This window comes from Ixodes scapularis, unplaced genomic scaffold (genome assembly GCF_016920785.2).
Source record: "Ixodes scapularis isolate PalLabHiFi unplaced genomic scaffold, ASM1692078v2 PGA_scaffold5__190_contigs__length_132052651, whole genome shotgun sequence".
Classification (NCBI taxonomy): Eukaryota; Metazoa; Arthropoda; class Arachnida; order Ixodida; family Ixodidae; genus Ixodes; species Ixodes scapularis.
The window spans coordinates 53,453,651-53,461,583 of record NW_024609880.1 but is presented as its reverse complement, the minus strand read 5'-3'; positions in this window follow the sequence as shown (position 1 = coordinate 53,461,583).

Sequence of the window (7,933 nt, the reverse complement as noted above, 5' to 3'; positions counted from 1 at the left end):
TGTTCTGAAAATCGTTGAGTTTTCTGCTTAACTTCTAGGCACTTAAAAGGACGAATGAATCGATCGTGGTGGTAGATACCCGAAGCAGGGCTTACTTAAGCCGGGGTCAGATATGCTCATACATCACACAAGAGACAGTCTGCCAACACAAGTCACCGCAATATTCGTGGTTCGAATGCCGCGTAACAGGTTTTCTCCTTGAACTCATTGCCATGCGGCATTCGAAGTGACGGATCTCGCGGTGACTCGCGTTCGAATCTATATGCAGACTGTCTTTTGTATGATGTATAAGCAGTGTGACCCCGGCTTTCGGGCACGGGGCAACACAAATACTGTACTCAGTTTCACTTCAAGATGGACCACGCTACGTTTCACGGGATTCACTTCAAGATGGACCACGGTTTGAGCCATCTCAGCGAATACCGCACTGTTAACGTTTTACGGGACTACGCACCTCGCGCGACGCTAATAGTGGTCGCTGCCAGTGGTCGCTGCACTACTCTCAGAGCAGGTCACGTGGCATTCCCAATGCATTGGATTGACTTGACGGCTTGTAGGGGTCTCCCGCGGCCCATCGTAACTTGACACGAAGTTGTTACATTCGTGTATGTTGCCTCCCAAGTCATCCCGATCTCAGGTAACACACACCGTGTTTAGCCTTCCCATCCCTACACTTGCACCCATACATTTCGCTCGTTAATGAATCAATACAATACGTATCTGAAAATGCTGAGCGTCCATCCCGGCGACCGACTGCCTCAGCGTCAACTTAAATTCAATTTCGCGTAAGTAAAAAAAAAAAAAGAAAAAAAAAAATTGTGGCCATCAAGTTTGTTACGCGCAAGCGAATGAGCTGACGCATAGGCCACACCGCGATGTCACCTGACGACTATCTAGCGATATGACCTGTAATTAATGACGTAAGCCAACATGTAACGCCAGAGTGGAGCAAGTCGAATTCCTCGGCACCGACAGACACTGTGGCGTCACCTGCTAACGGAAAGCGGAAACAAACCGGCCGAGACACGAACGGAAAAAGCCACTGTGCGAGCGTATCGCTCGATTCGAGTGTGGAAATCGCGCGGGAATTTCGAAACCGAGTTCCGGATTGCCTCTCCTTCCGAATTAATTTTATTTATTTATAAATACTGCAGACTCATGTTAGAGTACAAGCAGGAGTGAGAATCACAATATAAACATGATATACAACACCAAGAAGATATCAACACCAGCTGCAAGATTTAAGAACAAAGTAAACTTGAAGGAAAAAATCGTCTACAAAAACATTACAAAATAATTACATGAGCACAACTTTCAAATTTGAAATAAATTCTTCGGCACTGTCACCTTCTACTATATCTTTTGGCAGCTGGTTCCATGCGATTATTGTCCTGGGAAAAAAAAAACGAAAATTTAAACGTATCATTATGCACACGAAGCTCCCGAATCATTTTGCCATTGTTAAAACGAGTATTTGCTCGCGATACTCGGGTTACGTAAGGGCACTGTTTTAGGTGATTTAAATCATTATATATCAAGTACAAAAGTTTTAACCTCTTTTCTAAGCGCCGGATTTAACGCGTTTCAAGTCCAAGAAAACTGATCATTTCATTCACGCTGTCCGTTCAGAAGGTTGGGTAGTATCATCACAATGTTGCCACACGTGTCCTTCATTATTCGCCAACTATCTTCTGTTAAGTAGAGGGTGGCTCACGTTAGGGAAGTCTTTCGTTACCTCCCACCTAAACGACACATGATGGCAGGAAGTTTCACAGCCTCCTCAGCGATAATGATTCACGTTAACGGTTTGGCTGAACGCCCGAAGGGTTTCGCAAGGATACAGAACTGTTTCGAACTTACTCGAACGAATGGAATACGCGGAAATAAATGCGAATATACTGCCTTACTTCCACGAGTCATGGCGTCAGTTACGAATTACTCGGAAAAAGACGCAAAGATGGCTTCCATGCCCCCCTCCCCTTCCCAGATGCATGACCACACACCCGGCGCATTACGGCGATTGAATCATCGTGAAGGCTCTGGATTGAAGCTTTCATCTCGTGTGGCTACGTGACACAATGGGCTTCATGTGTATTTAAGGCATTCGAGGAGGCTTTATTGACCCTGGCCTTCGACAATGTGCAAGGCAGAGGAGATAAAGTATAGGGTGTCAACAAGGCGGCAAGCCTTTCCGCAAGTGGTTTGGCATATCGTTTACCGTTTCTAACTGATCAGAACGCTGTCATATATTTTTCTTACCTCTTAAAACTCTTGCATACCTTTTTTTTTTTTTTTTTTTTTGCGCTACAAATGATTTTTGCTTGACGAGCATATTGACGTCACATCAGCAGTGGCGTATACCTAGGGTGTGGCATGGAGGGACACGTGCCCCGGGCACCACATTAAGTGTGTGTGTGTTTGGGGGGGGGGGGGGGGGGGGCGCTGGGCTGACGAGGAACTCGAGGAGGAAGCCCTGAGTAGTATTTCACAAAAGGCACCGCGGATCCAAAGCTCTGTGCCCGAGCTGCTAGCACAGAGCGCTCTTCTAGCGAATTTTTCAGCAAGATTCCATGGGCCAGGACAGACTCTGCGATCTCGCTCGGTAGAGTGCAGAAAGGGGAGAAGCTAAGCAAACTGATTTTGATGACATCATGCACAAATCTCTTCAGCGAAAGCAAGAAAAGTTGTAGTTTAGTTTTCACGCGGTGCCATGATGCATTAATCTTTATATATATATATATATTTGTTTCATGAAGAGCAAGCGGTGGTAAATAAAATGTCAAAAACCTAAACAGCACTCCTCTGTTGATAATATGCCAATGATTTTATCTAAATGTCGTCACGATTTATCAAACTTAACGTGCCCACTTTGTTCCTTTCTGTGTGGTTTGAAGTTATTTAGTACCAATCCAGTTTTTACACATGCACTTTTTTTACGTTTGTAACAAAATATGGTCGCCAGGCGGAAATTAAAAGTTGGTTTGACAGGAGCTTACCTTGTTCGGTATCTTCTTTCCAAGTGTGTTCAGTAAATGAAATGGATGCGCTAGACACACCCAGTCCACTTTTGTGGACACGCGGGATTTTACCCGAAATCATCATCATCATCCTTTTCATCATCGTTATCACCATCAGCGGTGCGAAAAAAACTGCTTGCCATGGGCGCCATCACCACTAGGTACGCCACTGCACAACAGCGAGCTTGTGGTGGCAGCGCCGCCGAGCGCGTACCTTCTACAGCACGTATTTCGCACACCAAAATTGTTCTCCTCGGAGTAAACTTGGAATAAGCGAGAAAATATAGGTGAGGCAAAACAAGGATGTGTGACAATGACGCATTTTTGGGGGACGAAAATCCAAACAGCGCACAGTAAACGGGAACTAAAGGAAGTGCAAACAGGACAAGCGCTGACTCTCAACTGAACTTTAATCACATGAAAACAAAACAAAGAAAACAGCAACCCCGCCCACGTCACATGATACACTCACCACGTGTCAAAAAAAAAAAAAAAGAAAGCCCAGTGACGTTTGGCTTACGCAGTTCGCGCCTGCTTTGACAATTGCATGCGCCTCTAAAATTTCTCTATTCACTCTGTCTCTTCCATTGCCAGTGATACCAGTCTTACTGAAGATAGGTTTTCACCCAGATCCATGACAATGCAATGGGAGATTCCCCTTTACAGCTCCCTCCACTGATCGCAACGACAAGTCATGCTCCCGCAGTCTGTGATTAACACATCTGCCCGTCTGACCGGCGTAGGCTTTTCCACACGTTAGTGGAATCGTGTACACAACTCCCACCTTGCAAACAAAGTATTGATTCTCATGCTTCACCGAGCAAGCGGGGCCTTTGTCCTTCTTATCGCCAACTATGCGCGAGAGTTGGCGATAAGAAGGACAAAGGTCCCGCTTGCTCGGTGAATCATGAGAATCAATATGTAGTTTGCAAGGTGGGAGTTGTGTACGCGATTCCACTCACGTGTGGAAAAGAAATGTGTGTTGCAGAATGAAACAGGATACGGGCGCGGAAGAACACTTTGCACAGTGCCGATCCAGCCGATTGCCGAACGGACGATGGATGGATGGATGGATGAATACGGCTGAGCCCTCTGGATCGGGCGGTAGCTTACGCCACCTAGCCATTTTGTTTTACCATTTCAGCTTAGAATATTTAAATGTGCAATCTATATTCACTCCGCACTGCAAAGAAAGTGAGGCTATAAAACCCCCTTGCCATCAATTAATAAGAAAATGCCTAGTTTTCTCTCGCTTTCTGCCACCATGAATTCACTTAATCTTTGCTTGGTAATCTCTACAGTCTTGAAATTCACTCTCCCTTCGCTGTCTCTAAAACCCAATGCCTTTTAAAATTTATGTTGTCTTCGGTAGGCATAGGGTGAAGCCCTTTACAGTAGAGTATCAAGTGCTCAGCCGTCTCGTCCTCCTCTCCACAAACAGTGCACACTGCATCCATTTCCTGGTACTTCGCTCTGTATGTTCTGGTTCGCAGAACACCCGCCCTCGCCTCAAACAACAATCAGCTTCCCCTAGAATTGTCATAAATGCTTTCTTTGGCAATAACTGTTTTGTTTAATCTATAGCTTTCCAGAGCCGTCTTTGCCTGCATTCCGTCTAGCCACCGATCCCTTTCTGTGGCCTTATCTTTCTTCTTAACTGAGACCTTCTCTTCCTTATCTCCACTATAGTCTAAAAACTTTCCTCTTAATTTCCTAGTGCGCTGTCTCCACTTTCTGTCTATACTCCTCATGTATAAATAGCTGAAAACCTTTCGTGCCCATTGGTCCCCATCCATTTGCCTTAACCGATCCTCAAATTCTATCTCGCTCACCCCTTCCCTGTTCTCAAAAGACGCCCATCCCATGTCTCCTTGTACTCCCTGGTTTGGCGTTTTGCAATGTGCCCCCAAAGCCAGCCTACCTATACTCCGCGCTGTTTTATTTCTAGTCTTGCATGCAATTCGGATTTCATGCATAGCACTGCGTTTCCAAAAGTCAAGCCAGGCACCATGACCCCTTTCCAAATCTCTCTCACCACCTCATACCTGTTGTAATTCCAAAGTGCTCTATTTTTCATTACAGCTGCACTTCTGTTGCCCTTACCTATTATATACTTTTCATGCTCACTGAGATGTTCGGCACCATCACATATCCATACTCCTGGATACTTGCATTTAATAGCTCTCTCAACTGTAATATTATGTATCTTCAGCCTCTCAACTTCATCATCGTTAAAAATCATGACTGCTGATTTTTCACTACTGAATTCTAAACCCAATTCCTCTCCTTCCTTACCACAGATGCTCATTAATTCCTGCAACTCTGTCCTGTTGTTAGCCATTAGTACGATATCATCCGCGTACATCAATCCCGGTAAGGATTGCTGAATTTTTTGTCCTAGCTTACTGTACGGAAGGTCGAATCCAAGCCCACTCTTCTCTAGTCTATCCTCCAATCCTCTCAGATACAACATAAACAGCAAAGGCGATAACGGGCACCCCTGCCTAAGGCCTCGTCTTATCTCTATTTTCCCCATCGCCTTTCCTTCCCATGTTATAATCACCTCATTATCTTTGTAAATGTTCCTTAATAGGGCTGTTAGTCCTTCATTTGGGTTTAAGCTCTCCACTATGTCCCACAAGTTCTTATGGTTCACATTGTCATAGGCACCCTTGATATCCAGAAATGCCAGCCAGAGCGGTCTGTTTTGGTTTTGCGTTATTTCTATAAACTGTGTTAGAGAAAATATATTTTTCTCCAACCTTCTTTGTTTCCGAAACCCGTTCTGTAGCTCGCCCAGTATGCCCTCGCAATCTACCCATTCCTCCAGTCTGTTCTTTATAATCTGCACTACCAACCTGTGAATAACTGGTGTCACGGTTATGGGACGATAATTCCTAATATCAGACTTATCTCCCTTTCCCTTATATTTCATACTCATCCTACTAAGCCTCCATTCATCTGAAATATTTCCTTTAGTTATCATAGTGCTCACTACCTCCCTTAGTTTTGCCTTAGATTTAGGACCCAAATTCTTCACCAGCTTGATTGGGATCCCATCTGTGCCTGTCGACGTGCCACTAGGGACTCTTCGCTCCGCCTTTTCCCATTCTCTTTGTCCAAAATCCGCGATGTCACAAACTGGACTGCTACTTCCTTCGGTTCTCCTATCTTCCACATGTACCCGTTCCCAAAATGTCTCCTCCATCACTGCTCCTATATATCGTATCGCATCATCTCCCTCTAATTGATCTCCCTAATGCGAGAGTATGAACCTCTGTCTAGCTTGCGTCGTTTCACCGAGTGAGTTCAAGTGCTCCCAAAACTTCTTGGCTGCGTTTCTTTCTTTCTTGCTTACATTACTCATCCATTCCTCACCTTTTCTCTGAATTTTCGCGTTGATCAAACTGGATGCCTCTCGGCGACATGTTATAAAAGTGTCCCATTTTCTTTTTACTTCCGTTTCTGAATCCCCACTGCGCTTGGAATACCTGTGTTCTCTAGAGGCTTCTTGACGTTTTTGTATCGCTTGCTTCACTTCTTTGTCCCACCAGCCTTTTGGTCTATGTCCTTGCTTCCCCTTTCGTTTACTCTGAAGTTTGTCTAGTTCCAGAGCAAAAAGTCTGGTTAGGCTCTCATAGGTCCAATCTGTATACCGTTGCCCTAAAACTGCTTCCTCTATTCTTTCAGCAACTACTTCCAACTCTTTGTCGCTGTAGAAAGTTTGCTTTGAATTATGTTGTCTAGTTTCAGCATTTACTTCTCTGGAAAATTCAGCTTAATACGTTTGTGATCACTACCAAGACTTTTGGAACCTTCTTCATCTATTTTCATTACTTATAACTTACCATATACTTTGTGTGACATGAGTACGTAATCTATAGTTGAGTAGATTGCCAGTTTCCCACGTTATGTGCCCGTCACACTTCTGACTGGTATTACATAAAACTAAGTCATGTTTTTCCACAAGTTCTAGTAATATGCTTCCAGTTGAGTCCGTATACCCATCCAGACCCTCGATATGGGCATTCATGTCTCCCATAATAATTATTTTAGAGCCTTCCCCTAGCTGACTAATGTTTCTTGATATGCAATCAATCATTTTTCTGTTTTCCTCTTTAGCACCTGTCCCTGTCCATAGGTAAACAACTCCAAGGACTGTTGATTCCCCAGCGACTTTTCCTTTCAGCCACAAATGTTCAGCGCTCTCCTTTCTGAGCCTTTGAAAGTTCATATTCTTCTTAATAAATGCTCCAATTCCACCTCCCTTCCTCGTTCCCTCCATTCTGTTCCATTCTTCCCACACATAGTCAGGGTTGCAAGGTGGCTCCTCCATGTCTCTGAGATGTGTTTCCACAAACCCATACACCATTAAATCCTCCTTTCTTAGTTGCTCCTCTACCTCTTCGCATACACCATTTTAACCTATTTCTACCACCCTGCATGTTAATATATCCATTGTCTGATTGTGCTGTTTGTTTATACTTGTTCTTACGTTTTCCCCTCTTTTTAACCCTGGGTGCCTCTCCTGACTTTGTTGGGTTTTCAGTTACTTCAGTGCCCAGAGGGCCCTCGGTCCCCCCAAAAAAGCAGTCACCGTGCGGCCCATCCTACCCTCCACCATGTAACCCGCGGCCTCACTGTAGTGAATGCCATATGCAAAAGGGCGGGAGCCAGCCTCGTGCACTTCCCTGTTTACTTCCATTACGTCGTACCGAAGCTGTCGACTCATACCCTTAATTACTCTGTCGGCTTCGACAACCCTCCTCTCCGTTACCCCGGACTGCCCCCGAACTTCTGGAATGGTGCACACAACCACGTGCACATTCTCAGACACGTCCCTCAGCTTACGCATTCCCACGTTTAGCTGCTTTCCAAGATTCTGGCTCCTACCCTTGAGCACATCATTAAGCCCC